The sequence below is a fragment of the Heterocephalus glaber genome, unplaced genomic scaffold (assembly GCF_053883595.1).
Source record: "Heterocephalus glaber isolate CG9 unplaced genomic scaffold, H.glaber_assembly_v1.0 deba00001457, whole genome shotgun sequence".
In the NCBI taxonomy this organism is placed as follows: Eukaryota; Metazoa; Chordata; class Mammalia; order Rodentia; family Bathyergidae; genus Heterocephalus; species Heterocephalus glaber.
The window spans coordinates 45980811-45993817 of record NW_028258305.1 but is presented as its reverse complement, the minus strand read 5'-3'; the positions used below and the strand labels follow the sequence as shown (position 1 = coordinate 45993817).

The window sequence follows — 13007 nt, the reverse complement described above, 5'->3', positions numbered from 1 at the left end:
CCACCCTTTAGTGCCTGTGACACACCGACCCCGGTGTGGGCAGCAGGACAGAGGCCTGTGCTGTGCTGTCCTCATCCCCTTGGGAGGCTTCAGAGTTCTCAGGCTGAGGAGCACACCTTTCTCTGGAATTTAATACTGCAGCTTTCTAAGAGACTCAGTGTGATCCCCCCATCGCAGGATAGTTAGCATCCACTTTGAGTCAATTTACAATATTTAGGGTAGCTTTATGAGGTGTTTGCTAAGTTTAGGCTCTGTCCTTAGTCTCGTATAGATGGAAGAAAGAAGGTGGATTCTGACCTCAAAGAATAACTCAATCTAGGGAGCTAGTTTGTGACACACATACCCAAGCTGAGAATGAAAAGTATGAGTATTATAATACAGACAGTCAGAAAGATTCATGAGAACACAGGTGAAGAAATAAGGAATTCCGAGGAAGGAAAGGGCAATCAGAAGTTGAGGGAGGTTTCCTAGGGGAGGCAGCAACTGAGGTCTGCTGGATGGCCCGGGTGAGGAGGAGACAGAAGGGAAAGGAATGAGCAGAAGAAGGAGCAGTGAGGAAGTGGCTGTGGCAGGTGCAGGGAAGCAAGGCTGGCATGTGAGCTGTGCATGTTCGGGATGGAAGGGGAAAGTGAGCGGAGATGTCAAAGCTAGGTTGGAGTGGTCTTCAAGGCTTACTGAGGTTTATGTGGTAAAGGACAGTGCTTGTGCAAAGTCGCTTACCACTGAGAGAGGAGGGAGGGCCCTAAGTTACATATGTGCAGGGAGTAAAACCGCATGTCCCTGAGAGAGCTACGCAAGGCCATGGGTTGCCACTGCCCAGTGGTCTCTGGCCGTTTCTTTCTCTCTTGCTTACTTGTTGAACTTGATGACTTGAACCGTCTGACCCTACTTTCTAATTCTTTTCAAGGTTGCTGACTCTGACTTTTATAGCACCTGGTTCTCGCCCTGTAAATATACGTGGAACCTCATCTTTCTGTGCTCTTGCCAGCCCTCTGTGGAGGTTTTCTTCGTACAAATAGATACAGACATATTTGCCTTGGTAATTCTTGCTTCTCCAGAATGTTTTTCCCTCCAGGCACTCACTTTGTCGTTATGTAGGCACAGAGTCTCAGTGCCTGGGATGGCTATCAATGTTGTGGATGTTCCAGGAATTCAACAACAACGACAACATCATCAATGGCAATAACAGCCATCAACAGTACAACAGCAACAAAAACAACAAAAACTACCACTATCAAAAGAGTGCTGACTGCAATGAACAATGAATTTGCATGAATCCCAACTTATGTTTCCAAAGGATTTCCATAAGCCTCTTGATTTCCAAATGTGAAATTCATGATAAGCAGTTAATTAGCTCTTTAAGTGAAGGCGAGCCACCATAGACACTGCTCACAAGCCATGCTCTCAGGAGAGGGAGGCTAGCACTGTGGCCCAGAACACACACACTGCCAGCACGACAAACACAGTTCATATGAATTCCAGTAATGTCCTTTGACTTTTCATTAAGCCGGCCATGTCCCCCTTACTCCTGGGGGACTTTCTTAACGTTATCATGGCAACATACAATTAAGTCAGATTACATTTTTTATATGCAGGGAGAGGTGCTAAGAAACTATTCTAAATTATTCATCAGCTCACTTTTCACAAAACAACCACAGATATGACTTTAAGATGTGCAATATTAAAAAATAGCAGGTAATTTGATATTGCTAGATCACATAGGCCTTTCTTCCATTCCCCAGGGAGAACAGAAGATTTAATGGAACTCCACATGTGTCACTGTGCTTAATACAATTTACCATATTACTCTGATTTATGTGGTCGATTGTGAACTCCTAGAGAATTAACAGAAGTTTCTTCCCCAGGGCTGTAATATTCTGATTTCATTATTATAAAGTCATGGACAACTCTGATCAGGACCTAAATCACCTCTCTCTCTCTCTCTCTCTCTCTCTCTCTCTCTCGGTTTGACCCTTGGTTATCACAGACTAGTGAGCATTAAGGTCCTCTTTAGACTTTAGAACAAGACTCCTCATTTCAGAGGCAAAGAATGAATTGGACGTCCCTGTGGGACAGGGCTTAGCTTTGGGGCACATTCCTCCATGGGCCTCGTGTGCCCCTATAGCTCTTACTGGATATGCCAAGTGGATAAGGCCCTGGCCACCCCATATCTGCACTATTTCTCAAGGTTTGTTTGCAGCAAAACCCTGACTGATGAGGTAATGTCTCTTGCATGATCAAGAGCAGGCTTTCTTGCACAGTGCTTAGAGAGGTATGTTTCCCAGGCTTACAATGCCTTTCTTATCCTGGAGCCCAGTACAGGGTGGATACACAAGATCTTGTTTTCTGCACATCCCTTAGGCCCACCTATGCTTCCCCAGGGCCACTGGGGCTTAATGACTTTCCCGATGCTCTGCCTACTGCTGTTACTGTAACCGTCTTTCATCTCTGAATTAAGAAAGCATCTATGAAACTGGCAGGTTAACTTGTTAGCTTATAAGTGGGGCAACAGCCTGACAATTAATGGTAATACTTGTGGTTGTCTTCTGTTCTCCTGACTACTCTGAAGGTATGGCTCTTCTCACTGGAATATCCTATTTTACCATTCTCAGTTGTTGGATGCTCTTGGGCAAAAGTCTGAGTGGAAGCCTTCACTATTCTCACCATCTCAAGAAGCAGAGTGTGTCATTACCCTCTAAGAAGTGGAACACCATCCTGTTGCACCAGGCCTTCTCGATCAGGGTGCACTTGGTCATTCTTGCCTTGTTAACCCGCTACGGGCAGGGTACACAGGATCTCTGATACATAGCAAATAGTTGCCCCCAGGTCTGAGTCCTCCATTTCAATATTATGCATCATCATGCATCTGGGAGAAGTCTGGGAGAAGTTATTTAAATACCTATTTCTGGGTCCCATCCCCAATTCAGATTCACGATTCTTTGGGTTCTTTTGAAAATTTCTTAGATGGTGGGCCCTCAGTCACTAATTCGTAGGCCATTTCTGTTGTTTACAGGTTTGTGTGAAACAGGGAATAGCACAAACTGATGAACAACTGAAACTCTGTCTCCTAGTCCTTAGACATCTCTCCTGCCTAGCAGGAAGTAGTCATGTCATGCTCGTTTGCAGAAGAAATATGGTTCTTTCCAGCTGGGCCTACCTTTCCTAGCAAAAATGGATGTTGTTTGTGCTAAACCCTATTTAGCCTGGCCAAGGTATAGGTGACAACAGAGCTACAGCCACCACAGCCACCATTAAACACATTTCTTTGTGACTGTTGTCTTCTCTGCAGCAGGTTCCTTTAACCTATGACCTCTAACCTTCACAGAGTTCTTGAGAACTGGATATAGTGCTGTCTACTTTAAGCCCAAGGAAGTGGCAACTAACTCAATCACACTGCTGCTGAGGGCCAAAGCTAGGATCATAATCAGGGCTCTTTTTGAGCTTCTCGAATCCCACTTTCTTCATAAAGGCTTAGCTGCATGAGACATAGTCTATGAAATTCACAAAAGCCACCATTCCCCATTCAAACAGCTCCTAAAAATCTGTAACCCTTGTAGAATGAAGTTCAGTTTCCTCGCCTGAAGGTCAGTTCTCTCAAAACATTGTCTCCACCCTCTTTCCTAATACCTTCCCGACTGGGTACCCACAAACAGACCATAAACCATAGCGTAAGTTTTTCTCATGTGCTTCTTTTAGGCATCCCCAATTTGAAACAGCTCACTCTGTCTCTAATAAGAAATTCTATCCTCTATGAAGCCATTTCCGACTCTTACACTTGGATACCTACTTTCTCTCTCTTTCATGTTAGTTTCAGTTCCATATTTACGGCCCCAATGACGCATTGCCTTAGTCAGTGTCCCTTCTTTTAGACTATGTGCTCTGAAAAGCCATTTGTCCTAGGAGTCCTGAACTTGCCTATGTTTTGTGTCCATGTATCCTACTGTCTACTAAACATTGCCCTTAGGAATTCCACAGGGAAATTCTCAACCTTAACACAGCCATCCCGGAACCCTTAATGTCCCCCTTCACAAATTTGCTTCCATCTTAGTGAGTGGCCCATCAATTTGCCCAAGCCAGAAATATGGGTTTCACCACAGACACTTTGTTCTCCAACACTTATCACATCCTACGGATCATTTGATCCTATTGCACCTGCCTCTTAAGTGCTTTATAAGTCTAAGAATTTCTTTCTGTGTCTTCTGTAAGTTTCCAAGGCCAAGTGACCATCATTTCTCACCACTCAGATTACAGGTGAAGTCAAACTGAGCTCCAAACTTCCAGGTCTGCCCCATGCAAACCAACTCTTACCTCTCTAGTTAGCGGCGGCCTTAAAACTGCGCGAAGTCTGATCGTGTACCTCTTTCTCGGGAAACTTCCCTGCTCAGAAGTTGCTATTAGGCCGAAATCTAAGCAGATGGTTTATGCAGCTTGTCTTTGTGTGACTGTTTTGTACCTCTTTGGCCATATCTTCCAGTTTCTTCCCCTTGTTCCTTATGCTTCGACCATTCTAAACCTTACTTCTTTCTTCAGACAGGAAATTCTCATTCCTACTTTTTTCTTTCTTTGCGTCCAGTAATATACTGCTTGTCCCTGCTCCAGTGAACACATTTTGGCCTGGCAATATGTCCTCTGTGTCTGAGACCCCAGAGACTGATGCGAGGTCACTGAGCTCACAGAGGTGGCACTGGGCATTCCCCAGGGTCCAACTGTAGCCCTCTGTGCTCCTCCCAGCCCATGGTGTTAGAATCACTGCCACAGTGTCTGCGTCTCGCATCACTCCATTCAAGCATTTCCATGAAAACCTACAGATCTGTGGAATTCTTTCCTACAAAGCATTTTTCTCCCCAAGCAGATACAGAGCTTTGCTAGAATTTAGGGAGGATGCATATAATTATGAACCACAATCAAACTTAGTGCATGGATAGTGTAATAAAAACTCGCCCTCTGAACTATTTGAGAAGAAAGCAAGTATTTTCTGAAGTGTCTGCAACTAGGCAGATTCACTATTAAAGATATTCATGAGTCTTTCGATTGCCATAGGTTTTCTTTCTTTTGGTTAGATTAATAGTCTTGGAGGCAAGTAAGGGTTAATCGCTGTTTTAGAAGGATCCAGAGAAATAAGGAAAGAGCCTGTCTGTGTTCATGATGACATTAATTTATGAGGAAGGGTTGGAGGAGCAAGCCAATCAAATCCTGGATGCCAAATTACCATATATCACACAATTTACAAGGCAGTCAGAAGTGTTATTAAATTGGAGAACAGAACAACCTTCTTAATTCATCCTTATGACAGTGATTGTAATGACTCTACAAACCTGGCTTAACCTGAGTTCATTTTTTGAAGGCCTTTCATTTAGAAAAACTACAGTTATTGCATTTTAAAGAAGGCTTGTCTTAAGTGTATACAGTGAAACCATAATAAAAATGCCTGAATAACTAATCTACATTCTATACTTCAGTCACAGGTTCCCTGTCAGCATCTATGGAAAGCATGCAATATATTCTGGTTTTTAAAAGTCTAGTTATTGATATATTTATCTTTTTCTCTAGGAAACAAAATAATCTCCAAATTTTAGCAGAGTTACCATTCTTTTCTTTCTCCCTCACCTTCCTTCTCTCCATCCGTTCCCCTCCACCCCCAGCATCTGCACTAGAGTTCAAGCATTTTTTCTATTCTGGTGACTCTGGCTGTTAGGCTTTGATCTAGAATGCCCTGTCAAATTCTCCTGTGCTCAGACACAGGGATTTTGGAAGGTGACTGGATTGTGGGAGTGGAATCCACTCATGAGCGGACTCACCCTCAGATGTGCTCAGCAGCTGAGTGCTGTTAGGGGGGAGGTGGGGCCGGCAGAGGTGGGTTGCTGGGGGTGTGACCGTGAAGGGTGTATATCCCTCTCCAGTTCTCCTTCTCTCTCCGCTTCCTGACCACCGTCATGGGACCAGCTTTCCTCTGTCCAGGCCTTTCCACCATGTCCTATCTGCCTTGGACCCCACCGACCATTGACTGGGACCTCTGAAACTGTCAGCCCAAATAAATCTGTCCTCCTTTACATTGAGATGCCAGGTGCTTTGTCCCAGCAATGAGACAGTGACCGAGACACTGGCTAAGTCAGCCTTCCTTGCCAATAATGGGTCCCTCCCTAATCTTCCTGCTTTTCAGATGAAACCAGGACTCCTAACAATATGAGACTCTACTAAAGAGAATGACTTATTCTTATCAGTGTTTCGGGTCTCACTGATCTCTGGCCTTGTGGACCCAAATGAAAACCATGAGTGCAACATTGGCTCTGTCATCTCTGTCTCTGTTGCTGGCTCTGGAGCAGCAGGGTTGCTCTCTACCTCAGGCCCCATCTTCCAGCTCCAGGCCCAGCGTGGATGCCCAGTAACACCTGTGCACAGGTAAAGCAATAGATGCATTCTTGTAAAGATGTTTTAATTTTTATAATCCACTTGTTTATTCTGTGATTCAAGATCGACTCAGATAAGCGTCAACCTAATAGAATATGACGGAACTGAAGATCGTTTTTTTTTTGGTACCGGGGATCGAACTCCAGTCCTTGTGCTTGCCAGGCAAGCGGCAGAACCACTGAGCTAAATCCATGGAACTGGAACTGAAGATCTTCACAGCCAACCATCATGTCTTCTTCTTTGAGGACGAGCATCCTCTACTCTTCTGATTGCTCCCCAGGTGTCATGGTTTGTCATCTCAGGTTTTCATTTTTCTTTGTACACACGTATTGCTTTGGGGGTGGGACCACAGCTGACTCTAGTTAGGGAAATTGACCTTGTAAACAGGTGTCAGGTAAAGATTGCTGGTCAGGGATTCAATAGCAAAGCTGTGAGGGAAGGAAGTGCAGGATTAGATGAGGGCAGTCCTGGCAAACCTTCTAGAGTTTTCAATGAGAACTAACAGTCAGCTGTGGCACACATTCACCACCACTGGAACAGGACAGGAGGAAACAGGGAGAAGGAGTCAGCAGTCAGGACTCCTCAGCCATGTGGTTGTGAGGGCAGTGAGTAAGATGGCAGCTCCAGGCTGCCATCCTCTGAGCTTTGCACATCCTCCACTAAGGAGAACACCTGATGGGTATGGCTTGGGGCACAGCAACATCCCTGTGCTCATCATTGTGACTGGGACATCTCAGATGATACCCGTGTTGTGAGGCTCTGCTTCGGGAATGCACTGTGGTGGCTGGAAAGCCCCTGTGTGCAGTCAGGAGGCCGGGAGAGGCAGTTCTGCAAAGCAGGGGGTGTTGTTTCCGGGAAAAGAGGGCAAAGCTTCCTGGTACTCCAAACCAGCAGACGTCTTCTACTGAATTGTTTGAAGAGGAACTAGGGGTAGGAAGAGTGACTGAAGGGAGCCCACGGTGGACTCAGCCTGAGCTTTACAATTTAGCCACTGCCATTGGGAGGATCCAGTTTCTCTGCCAGGGGTCTGTCCCTTTCGAAGGCTTTACTGTGCTCTTGAAGAACGGCACTTACACAACACTGAAGTGTGCTTTCTGAGCAGCTTAACGAAAACGGGCTATGGAATTGCAGAACAAGGCCATGTCCGAAGGCGAGTGAGAAGCCACCCAGGGCTGTCTTCTGGATAAAAGCTGGGAGGAGGGACAGACACTTGGGCTGGTTTAGGGCCCTGGATTTTCATGCACCCTGAAAAATTCTTGGTCGAAGCTTATTTAACATACCTCGTGTGACCTTATAATTGAATGGCCACTTAAAGGAAATCTTAATAAGCAATTGCAGCCTAAATAGTTCCTTCATGTGATGTCTTGAAAAGTTGTTCTAGCCTCTTTAAGCAAAACGCCTGCCTGTACTTTATTGTAATGATTTTCTCGATACCTCATCTCCCTGGAGCATTCGTGCATTGTAAGTACCTTCTGTTTGCTGCTTAAGCTATTTATTAATCACATTCTTTCCTATTCAGCCCTAACCAGGAGAAATGACAATTTTAGGCATTTCTCAGTTACCTACTATAAGTTGGCCCAATTACTACATGATCTTATAGACTATTCCTTAGGATGTTTCTCCTACTCTAGTGCTCTAATTGGTTTGCTAAAATGGAAAAAGAAAAAAATGGGGTCTTAATGTTATAAGATAAGATTTTTGGGATGCCTACATTTTCTCTTAAATGGTTAAAGGAGTTTTAGCTGTATATATCATTTTGCGGCAATCACATTTAATGACCACATAAATGCTCGCTCAATTTTAATGAGAAGATCCCACTTTCAATATTTATAAATTTTGAAACTGAAGTCCTTTGTCTTCCTGTGCAGGAGAGGCTGTGGAACTGATAATCTAAATTGGGTGCCGTGACTATTCACGAAATATTGGAGAGAAACCTTCACAATCGGGATGCAACATCGTTGTGCTCGTCTTTCTAGAACTGTTTGGGTAGCTAGCTCTTCGCTCAGTGTGTCTGCCTCCACCGCCGACAGAGAAGTCCTCTGTAGGCTTCATCACTTGGCGCACCGGGGACACACTGCCCTTGCAGGGTGCTGCAGAGAGAGCGTTGCATGGGTGGAGAGGTGGAGAGGCCAGTTCGTCAAGTAGGTGACTCCCTGCGCTGTGTCATGGGGTGGTCATGACCTGGGAAGACTCCAGTGGTGAGGACACTGTACCCTGTGGCTTTGGAGCCTGCATTTGTATCATTGGGCCGTCTTTGGGAAAGCATGTTAGAAGTTAAAGATGGTACTATATGAGAGGTAAGGAAGCCTTCCTCGTGTCTCACTTACATTTCCAACTTCTTTCACACTCAGTTCAAGTTTGACTCCAGAAAACCCTCTCTGAACTGCAGGCCTGAGTTAGGGACTCTGTTTGAAGCCTTCAGCATCACATTCCTCCCAGCACCTGTGACACTGCCTAGAAATGATCTGCTCTGCTGATCTCTGTGGTCTGCCTCTGTCTCATTACCTGCTCGTCTGGCATGTGGGACAGGGCCTGACGCTGGAGATATGTGTTATGTGATTGTGGGGTCTGACATGGGCTCAGGGCTTGATACGCAGGGGAGCCTCCCCTGCAGGAGCACCACGAGGCCATCGGAGTTGTAGACTACATGCATCAGAGTGTGAGGACTTCTCTCTGGATCTTTGGGACACAAGGCAAAAGGGAAGAGCAGGTGCTGGTTGGCGACATGGCGCCACCCTGTTGCAATAGGCTTGGTGTGCAGCATAGCACCAGCGGGGATGTTGGACAGTTGGCAGCAGAAAGGCTCCTGCATGGGGCAAGGTGGATGCAAACTGGTGAAAGGGGCCCAAGCAAAGCCCTGTTTTTCTGCAATCTGAGAGCTGCTGCTCAAGGGTATGTTCTGGGGACGCTCATGGCCTCTCCTCTTTGATGTCTCCCCACATTCTTTGGAGGGACCTCTTTATTTTTAATATTGGGATGTTGGAGAGACAGCCCCATGGTCATTGGTTCCTTTATTAGATCATGCATGTCCCAGACATGTCCCATGTCCATGGGAATTGGAGACTGAAGAATTAGCCAATCTTCTGAGGTCCAAACCCAGGGATGGAATTACAAGTCTTTTCCTCAGCATTGCCACTGTAACTTGCCACATCTGTTAAATGTACTGCATCACCATTCACTGCCATGCATTTAATTATAAATTGTGGAAGAGTTTAAATAACAACTTTTACTTCTAAAAACCTGCTCCAAGTCTTCCTGCATTACTGATAGAAATCCCAGGGAGTACAGCCTGTATTAAAATAGAAAATAAAAAATCATTAATGGCACCAAGCCAATGTAATGGGAATTTTGCCAAAAACATAAAAAAGCATATGCATAATATTTTATTAAACTAAAGAAACACATATAAATTCCTCTGTGGGATCCAAGTATATTAGTAGTAGACATACCATAAATTCAGTTACTCAGTAGTCATAACAGGGCACGGACCAGGTAAATGGTACCATTTTAAAATAAACATTCCAAAATGAGAGAAAACTTACTGTTTGTTAGGGTCCGGAACATGGCCCTCAAAGCCTCCTGTGTGTGAGCTGCCTTGGGGTGAGGAGGGGTCTCGGGCGGAGGTGTGAGCTCTTCCCTGGAGACACCACCTGGACAGTTGTGTTCACGACTCTGCTCCACGACCCTGCTCCTCTCTGCTGTGCATCCTGGCCGCCATGACAAGAGCAGCTCTCTTTCACAGCAGGCCTTCCATAGTGCCTTTCTGTGTTTGAGCCCTCTGGCCATGGACTGAAACTTCTGAAGTACGCATCAGCAAAAACAGACCTCTCCTCCTTTAAGCTGCAGTGTGAGGTAGTGTGACTCAGCAATGTGAAAGTGACAAACACACTTTAATTGTGACTGGAACAAGGACAGGGATGTAGTCATCAGCCAGAAATCATCTCCTGGCAGCTCTGGATATAGTGCTGAGAGTAGGAGGTAGGATGATGTCCTGTGTTTCTGTATTAGTTAGCATTCTCCAGAGAAATAGAGACACATATTAATATAAGCTCATGCAGATACAAAGTCTAAGTGAGGAGAGACAATGATATAGTCCCAGTCTGAATCTGTACCTGAGAACCAGAAAAATCCATGGTGTAAGATGCAGACTGAGTCTATAGGAAGTAGAAGACTGACTGATGTCTCCTCCCAGAAACAGAGGCAGGGAGGGAGGGAGGGAGAGATTTCTCCTAAGCCTCTGTATTCTTTCTAGGCCTTCAACTCTGCCACCACCCGGGAAGGCATTCTGCTTTATTCAGTCCACGAATCACATGCTAACCTCATCTAGAAGCAGCCTCAGACAAACCTCAGAAGGTCTGATCACATATCTGCGAATCTCACGGCCGGGCCAAAGTGACACATGAAGGTAGCCATGCCAGGTGGTTGTCCTGAGGCGATCCAGCAGCAGAAGGGCCTCCTTCTGACTTTGCGGAGTGGGTGTGTGGTGTGTACAATCCAACAGTGTGCAACCTGTCATTCATGTGTTCACTGATTAGTGTGCATTTTTGTGTCCAAGATTTTGGATCTAAAATAATTCTTCTAGGTCCTGTGATATGATTGTAATATAAATTTGTCAGAAAAGACAGATGAATTAGTATTGGAAGAAAGTATTTTACGCCAGACTATCACTTTTCTCAGGAGAACAGTGCCATGTATCAGACCTAAAATGTTCCTCAAATGAGAAGGGGAAAAAGGGAGCGGGGAGCGGGATAGGAAAGAAGGGACAAGAACAAAGAGAACAGAAGGTTAAATGGAAACAAAGCTTTTATTTTTTTGGTACGGGGGTGGGGGGTGGGAATCCAACCTGAGATCTTGTGCTTGCGAGGCAGGCAGTAGCATCCCTGAGCTCAACCCCCGGGCCTGAAACAAAGCTTTTGTCAATGAAGGGAAGAGGGGTGGAATGGAGGGGAGGGGAATGGGGAGAAAAGCAAGATCTATCATGTACAGGTGCAAATTCCCGATGATGAATGCTACTATGTCTATCTAAAAGGCACCGATACACACACACATACACACACACACAAAACAAAAAGTAAAATGTCCCTCAAAGGCCAGCTGGTGGGCTTCTGGGCAGTGACAGGATGATGAAGGTACTAGCCTCATCCAGTCGTCAATCTGTTGGTGAGTTCATAGCTGATGGGCTGTTAGGAGGTCTGGCCTCCTTTATGGGAGCCAATCATGGTTGTGTGACCTTGGGGTCTATACCTTGTCTCCCCCTCTGTCTGTCTCTGTTTCTTTCTCTGTCTCTCTCCTCTTTCTCATTGCTTCCTGGCTGCCATGAAGTAAGAAGCTGTCCTCTGCCACACTTTTCCTTTTGCCTGCTGATCATGGACTAAACCTCTGATACAGTGAGCCAAAGTAAATGTTTCCTCCTTCAGCTGCTTTCTCAGATATTGTGACACTGGAATGAAAAGCTGACTGACACACAAGCTAGGAGTCAGCAAATAGAACCAGGTCCCTAACAACTGTATCCTGTATTCCTGACCAACTCAGCTTTTATGAGCCTTCCTGTTATTACACTTCTTATGTATGAACTCTGAAGGTGGGGAGCCACTGCATTGTCGTACATTCTTCAGGAACTGTGACTCATCATTCTCCTCTTCCAATCCAGAGGTGACACAGTGTGAGTCTAGGCAGTAACTTCCGAGGTTGGTGGGTTGAGGTTAAAAAGCAGGAATTGTGTAAGGAGAATGCTTCTTTACTTGTCTTTCCTTACCATGAATGCATATCAGACAGTAAATCTGATGGCTCAGGTGACAAAATGATGCATGTCCTGCGAGACTCCTCCGGGTGGTGAAGGGAGCCAGAGAACCTGGGGTTGTGCTCACACAGCAGAGCATATTGCTTGAACTTGAAGGCCTTAGGCTCTGGGGACACACAAACATACAGAACACACTTGGTGTCTCTGTGAACTATCACTATCTCTAATAATTTTGAGGAAAAGTAATTTGATTTTAAGCCACCTATATGCTTCACTGCATAGAATACAAAGTTCACAAGAACCACAGTGTGGGATTTTAAAGAAATTTCACATTGTGCCCCGCTACTGTGGGCTATATCCTCTTCCCTCGGGGTAAGTTTGCACCCTCTCTGCTAGCCAGACTTTTGTTGCTGTGACCAAAAGCCTGAGAGAAACAACCTAAGTGAGGAGATGCTTGCTTTAGCTCATGGTCCAGAGGTCATCAGCTCTGTTGTTTCTGGCCCTGAGGGGAAGAAAGCACAGCCAAGGAAAGCCGCTTACCTGACAGCAGCCAGGGAACAGACAGGGAAAGAGGGCTGCCACAGGGCAAGAGGTGATCACCCACAGCCTCCTTTAACTCAGCCCCACTTCCGTGGCCTCCATCCTCTCCCGAAGATGCTGTCACATCCTAGCATTGATGATTGGTCCACTGATGGAGTCAGAATCCTTGTGATCCTTCCAGGTACCTTCCGAATGTCTGCCTCTGAGCATATGACACTTTGGGGGGCATTTTAGATCTAAATCTGAACTTTTTCGCCTGTAATTAAATATCTTAGGTGGAGCAGTTTGAGAGTTCTGAGGCAGGGCATTGTAAGGTCAG

The 13007-nt window shown here is 45.5% G+C and overlaps 1 long non-coding RNA gene across 1 annotated transcript in view; it reads left to right on the top strand.

The window, feature by feature from the left end:
• The window catches only part of LOC147827081 (uncharacterized), a 101977-nt gene that overhangs the window by 78433 nt on the left and 10537 nt on the right, over nt 1-13007 (top strand). The window contains exons 4-6 of the long non-coding RNA XR_015453247.1: nt 6161-6696; nt 8277-9300; nt 10661-10891. This is a non-coding gene — a long non-coding RNA (uncharacterized LOC147827081). The remainder of the gene's footprint in view (nt 1-6160; nt 6697-8276; nt 9301-10660; nt 10892-13007) is intronic.